The sequence below is a fragment of the Hyperolius riggenbachi genome, chromosome 6 (genome assembly GCF_040937935.1).
Source record: "Hyperolius riggenbachi isolate aHypRig1 chromosome 6, aHypRig1.pri, whole genome shotgun sequence".
NCBI classification, from domain to species: domain Eukaryota; kingdom Metazoa; phylum Chordata; class Amphibia; order Anura; family Hyperoliidae; genus Hyperolius; species Hyperolius riggenbachi.
Window position 1 is genome coordinate 68,273,769 of NC_090651.1, and position 11,807 is coordinate 68,285,575.

An 11,807-nucleotide genomic window follows, 5' to 3' on the forward strand; every position below is an offset into this window, starting at 1 on the left:
TTACTGACACTCTGTGTACACCGCTCAGCCAGACTATATACCATTGTTTACTGACACTCTGTGTACACCGCTCAGCCAGACTATATACCATTGTTTACTGACACTCTGTGTACACTGCTCAGCCAGACTATATACCATTGTTTACTGCCACTCTGATTCTGCTGGGAACAGTAGTACACCGCTCGCTCAGCCAGACTATATAGCATTGTGTTTACTGCCACTCTGTGTACACCGCTCAGCCACACTATATAGCATTGCGTACTCTGCCAGTCAGTGTGTATATTGCTGGGATCAGTAATACTCCACTCACCGTCAACCACTATATGAGCTCAACATGAGTTCCCCAGAGACCTCCGCTGTGAGCAGCACTCCCAACAACAGCAACAGCCAACGCCCCACGCAAGCTATAACATCCACCCCAGCAGCCAGTGGTCAGCAGCAGCCCTCCCCGGAGGAGAACGTTGTGTCCATCGGTCCGTCGCCAGAGCGATTAATGAGGGCTGCCATTGAGGAGATGATGGGGCCTGATGTGGAGGAGGAGGTCTGGCTCAGGCCAGCATCCCAAGTTAATGTTGAGGACGATGAGGGGTCTGTGTCTGGGGATGTTGGGGTGGCAGAGGTGGTGGGTGGGTCAGACTCAGGAGAAGAGTTGTATGATGAGGATGATGATCGGGACCATCTGTATGTGCCTCAGAGTCCGAACCCGGAAAACATGTTGTATCGTGTGTTTAGGTACTAAAATCTGCGTTCCCTCCCAGTAGTGTTGGGCGAACAGTGTTTGCCACTGTTCGGGTTCTGCAGAACATCACCCTGTTCGGGGTGACTATATAGCAGACTATATAGCATTGTGTTTAATGCCACTCTGTGTACACGGCTCAGCCACACTATATAGCATTGTGTTTACTTCCACTCTGTGTCTGCTGGGAACAGTAGTACACCGCTCACCCGCCACTGTATAGCATTGTGCTCTGTGTCGCTGCTGACAATAGTGGTACACCGCTCACCCACCACTGTATAGCATTTCTGTACTGCCACTGTACTGCTGCCAGTCAGCGTGTACTTTAAGGATAAGTGAAATGAGGAAGAAATCCGGTGAAAGAGGGAGGGGCAAGGGAAGAGGTGTTTCCCCTGACGGTTCACGTACAGGCCACAGGGGAGCACCCAAGAAAACCCACTCAATACCGCCCATGTTGTCCAGGACAACAACCCTCACAGATCCAAAAGAACAGGACCAGATAATTACTTGGATGACCTCTCAAGCGTCCAGCAGTGGGTTAAGCAGCACCAGCACATCACGCACGAGGTCCGAGTCCTCAGCCAGTTACAAGGAGCCAGTGGGCACAAAGCTGACACAACCGGCAGCGACACCACGCACACAACTGCCAGATAACCAGACGACGTTGGAGTGAGCTGCGCAGAGGTTGTTCTGGGGAGCTCTACTCCACGGCGGCGGCCCCCCACAATGACATATGACGAGTTTGAGGAGATGGAAGAGGAGGGTATGGACAATGTGGACATAGACCCAGATTTTGTTTGTGAACGAGAACATCGCCGTCGTAGCAGCAGCACAGATGAGTCTGTTGAGGAACCCACTGCTGCACGAGTTCGCCTTGTGCCACAAGGTAGGCGGCGCGCAATTTCAGGCACCGCAAGCATGGAAGTTCAAGTGAGAGGCAAAAGAGGCGCAAACAGAAATCGCCAGCAAGGCAGATGCTCCAAAGTCTGGGCTTTCTTTGAAGACTGCACTGAGGATGTTACCATGGCGATTTGCAAGGTGTGCAAGACCCGCCTGAGCAGGGGGAAAAGTATTAACAACCTCTCCACCACCAGCATGAGCCGCCACATTCTATCCAAACATCCCACTCTGTGGGCAAACGCGGCAGGACAGGGTACCACCAGCAACACTGCCTCCCTTGGGTTCACCAGACTCACCACCAGACCCGCCTCAGCAGCAGCAGTAGCCCAGCCATTGCGTGGTTCACAACATTCACAAACATCAGACGATGCTGACACTGTCACTTTCCGGACTAGTGCTCTTGAGGTCTCCCAGTGTTCATCAAACACAACAACCAACAGCCCTTCGGTGTGCAGCCCTACGGTTGAGTTGTCTGTCTCTGAGATGTTTGAGCGCAAGAGGAAATTGCCAGCAAATGACCCCCGGGCCGTGGCAGTAACAGCCAGCCAGCATAGCCAAGGTTCTGGCCTGCGAAATGCTGCCATATCGAGTGGTGGAGACAAACAGCTTCAAGGGCATGATGTCAGTGGCCATCCCACGTTACGTGGTTCCCAGCCGCTACCACTTTGCGCGCTCTGCAGTGCCTGAATTGCATGAGCACGTGGTCAGCTAAATAACCCGAAGCTTGAAGAATGCCGTTGCCTGCAAGGTTCACCTCACCACTGACACCTGGACGAGTGCGTTCGGACAGGGTCGATACATCTCCCTTACCGCGCACTGGGTGAACCTTGTGGAGCCTGGCAGCGATTCCTGACCTGCTACGGCGCGGGTGTTGCCCACGCCGCAAACAGCTGCACCGCCGTCCCTCCCACTGGATAACAACAGCAGCACCTACCTCTCTGACTCCTTCTCCTCCAACGCATCTCAAAGCTGTACCTCATCCGGAAACGCTAACCCAGCACCAGCAGCAGTAGGATCGTGGAAGCAGTGCAGCACAGCTGTTGGCATGCGTCAGCAAGCGTTGCTGAAGCTGATCTGCCTTGGGGATAAGCAGCACACAGGGGAGGAAATTTGGAGGGGAATAAAGGAACAGACGGATTTGTGGCTGGCACCGCTGGACCTGAAACCGGGCATGAAGCTAGACACCTGGCACGAACTGGCAATGTACGCAATAGAGGTGCTGGCTTGCCCGGCAGCCAGCGTTATGTCGGAACGCTGTTTCAGTGCTGCCGGAGGCATCGTCACAGATCGGCGTATCCGCCTCTCCACAGAAAATGCAGACCGTCTGACTCAAATTAAAATGAATCAATCCTGGATTGGAAACGACTACGCAACACTCCAGGACCCCAACCAAGTAACATGACCAATGAACATCTGGGATGGTTTAGCGTTTCCGGTCCCTGTTTATTGAACCTCTTATCTGTATTACATTTATGACTGCATGGCGGCAAAAAGCATTGCTGCTATATCCGCACGCTTTTTGTCCTCATGCAAGGCCTGGGTTGTTGTGTCTCAAAAAGCATGGCCTTCTTCTCCTCCTGCGCCTGCTCCTGTTCCATCACGTGTGCTGCTGCTGCTGCTGGGTTAGCGTTGCCGCCCGGTCCCTGTTTATTGAACCTCTTATCTTTATTACATTTATGACTGCATGCATGGCGGTAAAAAGCATGCTATCCGCACGCTTTTTGTCCTCATGCAAGGCCTGGGTTGTTGTGTCTCACAAAGCGTGGCCTTCTCCTCCTGCGCCTCCTCCTGTTCCATCACGTGTGCTGCTGCTGCTGCTGCTGCTGGGTTAGCGTTGCCGGTCCCTGTTTATGGAACCTCTTATCTTTATTACATTTATGACTGCATGGCGGTACAAAGCATGCTATCCGCACGCTTTTGTCCTCATGCAAGGCCTGGGTTGTTGTGTCTCACAAAGCGTGGCCTTCTCCTCCTGCGCCTCCTCCTGTTCCATCACGTGTGCTGCTGCTGCTGCTGCTGGGTTAGCGTTGCCGGTCCCTGTTTATGGAACCTCTTATCTTTATTACATTTATGACTGCATGGCGGTACAAAGCATGCTATCCGCACGCTTTTTGTCCTCATGCAAGGCCTGGGTTGTTGTGTCTCACAAAGCGTGGCCTTCTCCTCCTGCGCCTCCTCCTGTTCCATCACGTGTGCTGCTGCTGCTGCTGCTGGGTTAGCGTTGCCGGTCCCTGTTTATGGAACCTCTTATCTTTATTACATTTATGACTGCATGGCGGTACAAAGCATGCTATCCGCACGCTTCTTGTCCTCATGCAAGGCCTGGGTTGTTGTGTCTCACAAAGCGTGGCCTTCTCCTCCTGCGCCTCCTCCTGTTCCATCACGTGTGCTGCTGCTGCTGGGTTAGCGTTGCCGGTCCCTGTTTATGGAACCTCTTATCTTTATTACATTTATGACTGCATGGCGGTATAAAGCATGCTATCTGCACGCTTCTTGTCCTCATGCAAGGCCTGGGTTGTTGTGTCTCACAAAGCGTGGCCTTCTCCTCCTGCGCCTTCTCCTGTTCCATCACGTCTGCTGCTGCTGGGTTAGCGTTGCCGCGTGGTCCCTGTTTATTGAACGACTTATCTTTATTACATTTATGACTGCATGGCGGTACAAAGCATGCTATCCGCACGCTTCTTGTCCTCATGCAAGGCCTGGGTTGTTGTGTCTCACAAAGCGTGGCCTTCTCCTCCTGCGCCTCCTCCTGTTCCATCACGTCTGCTGCTGCTGGGTTAGCGTTACCGGTCCCTTTTCCTGGAACCTCTTATATGTATTACATTTATGACTGCATGCCGACAAAAATCATGTTACCTGTGCAAAGAAAACAGACATTTCCCGCATTTAAAAGACAGTTTTCCCTTTGAAACTTTAAAATCGATTTTCTCAAAAACTATAAGTTCTTTTTGCTAATTTTTTTTCCCTCTTGTACCCACTCCCAAGGTGCACATACCCTGTAAATTTGGGGTATGTAGCATGTAAGGAGGCTTTACAAAGCACAAAAGTTCGGGTCCCCGTTGACTTCCATTATGTTCGGAGTTCGGGTCGAACACCCGAACATCGCGGTCATGTTCGGCCTGTTCGGCCCGAACCCGAACATCTAGATGTTCGCCCAACACTACTAGCAAGGAGGAAAAAGGGAAGAAACACATGATGGAAGATGGAAAACAAAAAATACAGATGAAAAGGAAGTACCGGTTTACAGATCAGAAGACTGAATTGTACAGATGAAGACAGATACATATATAGCTTAAAGTGAACCTCCGGACTAAAAATCGACTCAGCAGCACTGAAAAGGCTTTGTGTTTCTTTAACAGTTTCACAGCATCAGAACTTTGTTTCTCTTATACAAGTCTCATTTTTAGCTGCACAGAAGAAAACTGCCCGGGCTTTTTTCCCCTGATGCTGTGCAAAGCATGATGGGATTTCTGATTTTGTTGTTCTCGTTCTGCTGTTTTGGTGCAATTTTTTTTTTAACATTTTGAATTTGACATTTGAAGCCTAGCCTGTGCAGCTGGGAGGGGTTATCAGGACACAGGACAGTTGGAACTGTGTCTCCTTCTCCTTGTCACCTCCTTTCAACCAAAAAGGTGGCTGCCCCCATGACAAAGATAGCAGCCCCCATGATTCACAAACATTTGCCTGTTCTTTTAAAACAGGGTGGGTAAGAGATTATATTACCTATCTATTCTAATTAACATAACTAATGTAACTTGGTGACAGTATGTTTGTTTAGGCTGAAGTTCCCCTTTAACCATAGATTTAGAACATAAAGAAAACAAGGTTTACTAATTAAAAAATAATTGAAAAAAGAATGTTCTATCTTATTAAAAAATGAATGGTGTGAATGCTCCTATTTTTAAACTCTTTGTGGTAAATAGCAAAAGCATCATAAATGACCCCTTTAGTATCCCTAGAGGAGAGTGGATATCTAGGGACCCTCTTATTAAAGGAGCCTAGTGGATGTCTCACAAGTTCCCCCATTCTATTACCATCCATCTCCTCATTGGTGCTGTAAATGAAGATCAGTAACTTGTTCTTAAAGAGAACCCAAGGTGAACCTCCGGTCCAAAATCAAAATTTACAAAAAAGAGGGGGAAGCATTTGGAACCCCCAGAAATTCCCATGCCATTCTCCAGACCTCTACTGCTGCCCGGGACCCTCCTGCACATCATGACTGTGCTCCGCTTAATGCGCCAGTGTGGCCGTGGTGCTCCCATGCAAGCACGACCGCACCTTCCCAGTAGTGTTGGGCGAACAGTGTTCGCCACTGTTCGGGTTCTGCAGAACATCACCCTGTTCGGGTGATGTTCGAGTTCGGCCGAACACCTCATGGTGTTCGGCCTTTTAAGTTCGGGTTCGCCCCGAACTTCTGTATGCCCCCGAACAGGGCCGAACAGGGCCCCTGTTCGGGCGAACAGGGCCCTGTTCGGCCGAACAGGCCGCAATACGGCCCCCCTATGGGGTCGCAGGCATAAGGGGGGAGCATGCCCCGATCGCGGGGGGGGTCGGAAATTCCCCCCACCCCCTCCGCTAGCGCTCCCCCCTCTGCCCGCTTCCCCATTCAAAAGTTTCAAGAAGTACCTGTATAGCGGATGGCCTGGCAGTGGGCGGCACTGTGGAGTGAGGAGGAGGAGGAGTCCGGAGAGTGACGAGTTGAGGGAGGCCGGGCAGCGGGCGTGAGGTCAGAGAAAGGGCGGAAGTTCCGCCCTTTCGCTGACCTCACGCCCGCTGCCCGGCCTCCCTCAACTCGTCACTCTCCGGACTCCTCCTCCTCCTCACTCCACAGTGCCGCCCACTGCCAGGCCATCCGCTATACAGGTACTTCTTGAAACTTTTGAATGGGGAAGCGGGCAGAGGGGGGAGCGCTAGCGGAGGGGGTGGGGGGAATTTCCGACCCCCCCCGCGATCGGGGCATGCTCCCCCCTTATGCCTGCGACCCCATAGGGCCCCCAAAATAGGGATGTTCGGGAAGTTCGGGGTTCGGCCCGAACATGCCGAACATCTCGGCCATGTTCGGCGAACTTTCCCGAACCCGAACATCCAGGTGTTCGCCCATCACTACTTCCCAGTAGCACAGACCCTCATGCACGAGCAGATCCAACTTACTGTGCAGGTGCAGTCATGCTCATGCAAATGAAGTATAGTTTTGCTGGTGCTTAAACCAGAACACAATCATGAGCATGGAATCCGACAAGAGCTTGACGAATTCCTTTGGGGAGTCCTCACCCTGCAACCATGGAATGGAGGATGGCCTCTAAAGTATCCAGAGGCTTCCCTATTCTTAGGTAAGCAGGGGTGTACCTAGAGGGGAGTAGCCCATGTGATGACGGGGGGGGGGGGGCAGCTACTTACTTTCCCTTCCTCTGATACAGGGGACTATACTTCAGATCAGGTTTTTTTTGTGGTTATGGTTGTTATGGGTGTAGAGATCATCTTGGTCACCCCTGTCTTATTACCGTTGTGAAATAGGCTCCAAGGCCCTGAAGGGTCCCATGGAAAGGCAAGGGAAGGGGCGTGAACATGGGGGCATCAAAGTTTTGACGGGGAGCCCTATGAATTGTAGTAACGCCACTGTTAGGGTAAGTATTTGACTTTCGACCCTAGGCTCACCTCGGTACCCTTTAAAATTAGGATAAGGGTTCACTTCCAAAGTGGCAAGACGGCTTTGCAAGGTAAGGACCATGCAGGCTGCTATTGCATTTAACATTTTCCCTGACATATATGTGAGAAAGAATAGTTATATAACACCCTTGCCACTGTAGAGGCATCACCGCCACATACTTACATGGGGAGCATTGCAGCCATCTCCAGCAGCAAAGGATGGCAAGTCACTTGGAAAATTCCTGATCTTCTATTATAGGCCACATATGCACATTATTTCATACATGTGTGCTGCTGTTCACAGTATATTTACAACATCCATGGCTGGCGTCTCTCAGCAATGACAGATGTATGCCCTTTTAGTACATCAGGCCCAGTGTTTATGGTGTCTATGGGGTTTCCGAGGCTCCAGGGCCTTGTCACACTGCGGGTCTGTCTGTGGGCATGTAGCAGCAAGTTTGTTGCTTTCATGTCACAGCTATAGATCTCTGTGAAATTCTTCTTTTATTTCAGTTCAGCTTCTCTCCTGGAACTGATGAGGGGTTTGAGTCATCACATTATCTGAGGGAAGCAGAAGCTGCCTATCTTGTCTGTTATTAGCTTCTAGTCATAAGTCAAACGCCCCAATTTCATTTTTCATTCTTTTCACAAATGTGAGGTTAGTTTAATGCAGTTTTGCTATGAATGTTGATAGCACAAAACGTATTTCTAATACCCAGATGAGATTCCCTGACATCTATGCTTCTGCTCTATGTGTGACTACAGATTTACAGCATCAGAATTGTGAGGTTTACTATCGTCTTTGACTTTTTTATTTATTCTCTTGCTGACTTCCAATGATGGTTGGAAATGCCGATTTCTGATTCGGCGGAAATTCCAATTTCCTCCAATGCCAATTGCCTATTCCGTGGTTTTCCGATTCCAATTTCTGATGAGGTTTTTTGGGGGTCATTTTTTGCATTCTCTGATTGGCCAAATCCTTCCAAGTTGACTTATTCGCTGATTGGTCCAGTGTTTCTGAGTTCTGTGATCGGGCTAAAATTACCAAGGTGATAATGTGATATTTCCACGGTTTTCAAATTTTCAAGTTCCCTGATGCTGATTCCCCATCGATCCTGGCGGCCACAGGGGGCGGGCAGCAGACACCATCCATCCTCCTCCTGGTCTTGACACTGGCAGGGGGCAGCGGGAGTGGGTCATCGCTCGGTGATAGGCAGGGCAGGCGGCAGGCAGCGTGACTCTTCCAGTCACTTCTGGATTCTGCCTCCGCCCACACCCGGCACCCACCGTCATGAAGGGAAGGCTGGAAAGCCCAAAGAGGCCAGCAGCCAGGGTGGTGGCAATGCGCCGGGGCCAGGGGTGCAGTCCGGCCGGGTGATGTGCAGTCAGGCTAGCGGTGGTAAAGCGAGCCGCGGCAGAGGTCATTCGTACTCACTTCCTCTTTCTGCCTGGTGTCGCCCCCAAACTTCCGCCGCCTGAGGAACTTGCCTCACTCCGACTCATGGGCGGCCCGGGCCTGATTAACCCTCTCTTAATGCCTAAGTCCAACCTCCCACCCAATATTAAATTCCTCCTGAGTACATGTTGTGGCATCGCTTTGTGAATTGGGCATCAGGTGGCACTACTAGTAAAAATATTGATAATTTACATCTCCAATATTTTTACTATACACTTACCTGACACCAAGGCCCATATGCAATTCACTTTTACTCCTGAGTTTTCTCCTTGGTGATATTTTTTTACAACATTTAATAAAATGCATTTTAAGCCACCAACAAGGAAGAAAACACTCAAAATATATTTAGTGGTACTTTTTCGCCAACTATTGGGTACTTTTTCAATTGTAAAATGCCGAAAAGTTCGTTCAAAGAGAAGATGAAAATTATCTTCTAAGAGATAACTCAGGTGAAAAAGTTAATTGCATATGGGCCCAAGTCTCATACTTCCCCACCCCTCCTAGTGCCTAATATTAACCGCCCCTCCTAATGCCTAACTCTAGCCCTGATATCACTATTTCTAGCCATTGGTATATAAAATAGACATTCAGCAGCACTTGGTAATTGTTCCTCTTGTAGGAGCTGATGGGCTCACTACCTGGGCACCTAGTTACCGATAAGTACCATAGGTGTTTATCAAACACTTGCCATTTCCTACACCCAAGTCACCTGAACTACTGACTCCTAGTCTTAACCTACTTTTTATGTCAACCCCTTGCTATGCCCCAACCCTAACTTTTCCTCTGAATATTAACCCTCTCCTGGTGCATAATCCTAACCTTCTACTACTTGAACTATTGCCCTTTTTTAATCTATCCCTTGCACTCAGAAGTTGTATGGCTGAAATTCCTTATCAGTGATGTTTACACAACTATCCAACAAGCATCTGACAAAGAGAGAAGATGTCACTTGCATGTCTGAAGTTCACTCTTTCAGGCAGGAAAAAAAAAAAAACAGCGTAGTTATTAATATGTTTGGCACTGTACATACACATGTTATCATGTCACCTCAGGTACACTTTAGATTTTGCACAAATTAATAGGCAAATTATTCACAAAGTGGTTTCTTAACAACGTGTGAGCAGATCCACTTGGGACCAGATTATCTTAACTTAGTTATTAGACGCCCAAGTCTTCAGGCTAGTGTACCTGAGGCACTGACCTGAAGAAGTGGCTTGATAGACAGGCTGTATATATAAACTAGCTTTTTAGTGCACAGCAATGCAGAATGCAGGAGACACAGATATTAATCATCCTCATGGTAATGGCTCTCTTGGATGTTACTCACCAAGGATACAAACAGGTTTATTCATAACTTCCTCTACAGACACAGGATGTAGCAAGACCTTTGCCACTAGAACACACTGCCACCCTGTGGTTATAGCTGGTAATGCATAGATAAACACATGATAGACTGTTGTATGCAAACACACATTTCCGGAGGAGGAGGAAGGGAGGATTACACTCCCTGATTGATGTATACACATATAGTAGTGTAGGCCTGCAATTTAGCATTGGATGGGATTTCTGCTCTTAAAACACTGCTTTGAGTGAAAACTAAAAAAAAATTCCAGGACTTTTGATGTCTATCCCAGTCAACCATGTCTCCCTCCAGGTGTTTGATGCTTTGAAACATCTTTTCTGCTACTTTGCTAGCCAGCATAATTTTTTCTAACTTTTCAAGTTCGCCTCCCCATTGAAGTCTATGGCGGTTCGCAAAAGTTTGCGCGAACCGAACTTTTGCAGTAGGTTCGCGAACCTAAAATCGGAGGTTTGGGCCATCTCTAAAATCAGATTGCCATGGTAATTTTGGACCAATCACAAGACTCGGATGCTACAGAGTATTCCTGAGTCTTGTGATTGGCCCAAAATTTCTGTGCTATTAGGATTACCGTGTTAAAATTCTGCATTCTCTGATTGGTCCAATACGTCTGAGTCAACTTGAAAGTATTTGGATAATTAGAGGATGCAAAAATTGACAAAATAAAGACTCCTTGGAAATTTGGAATCAGAAATCTGCAGAATCGGTAATCGGCATTGGTGAAAATGCTAATTTCTGCGGATATGGAAATCAGCATTTCCAACCATCCTTAGATGTAAGTGTCTTGCACTCTGTGCTGTAGAATAACCTTTTTTTTGTTTTTAACTGTTTGAGCACAGTCAGATAATCATAGTTATATGTAAATGTTATGATCTCCCAATCAAATTGTCAATAAATGCACGGTTAGATTTCAGGAGGCTGTGGGGGGGGTAGATCAGAGTAGAAATCCAACAGAAACTTCAGCTTTATGCCAGATCCTCGTTACTTTGTTGGAAAACACCCGGAATGTCATTGTGGCTCACCTTGGCGTCCTAATTGGGAAACACAGCTGCTCCGAGCTATACAGACACAGACATCTTATCCCAATTAAACAGGTCCCGACAAGCACATCTGAAAGGTGCATGCTTTGTAGCAAAGCAGCCGCTCAGCATCAGGATATCCGTGTCACAAGCATGTAACATGAGAAGAAGAAGAGGAAACAGCTCGGGATACGCTGCAATTAGAGCTTCTTGTAAACTAGCTTGTAAATGAAAATATAACAGCGTAGCTCTAATTTATACTAACTTTCAAACACGCAGTTCAACCATTGAAACAGAAACCCTGCATAAAATCTAAATATTCAGGGATCATTAATGCATTGACGTTGCTTCTACTTTCACCGAAGTTCTGTGACTATTTTACTGTGAACAGCGAGACAGCTAAAAATTGACATTCTCTTTCTGTTCCTGAGCTCTGCCTTCTGACACCTGCCTGAACTCCATGAGTATCCTGAACATTGCGCCTGGCACTAGAAACGGGACAGCATCAGCAATGCCAAAGCAGGCAGTGAGCTGGCAAAAATAGTGTCTCTCATTACATGCTAAATATATGATGAAGATGTAGTCAGTGAGAATCTTTTGTGAAAATGTCATGGTAAGTAGCACCAAAGAAAATGGAAGTTTTAGTAGTATACAAAAATAGTTTTGTTTTGCTTGAAAGTCAGTCTTGGC

At 48.1% G+C, this 11,807-nt stretch overlaps 1 long non-coding RNA gene across 1 annotated transcript in view; it reads right to left on the minus strand.

The window, feature by feature from the left end:
• LOC137522452 (uncharacterized) overlaps nt 1-10,029 on the minus strand; it is a 134,577-nt gene extending 124,548 nt beyond the window's left edge. Inside the window, exon 1 of the long non-coding RNA XR_011022299.1 lies at nt 9,940-10,029. This is a non-coding gene — a long non-coding RNA (uncharacterized lncRNA). The remainder of the gene's footprint in view (nt 1-9,939) is intronic.
• Between the last annotated feature and the right edge of the window lie 1,778 nt (nt 10,030-11,807).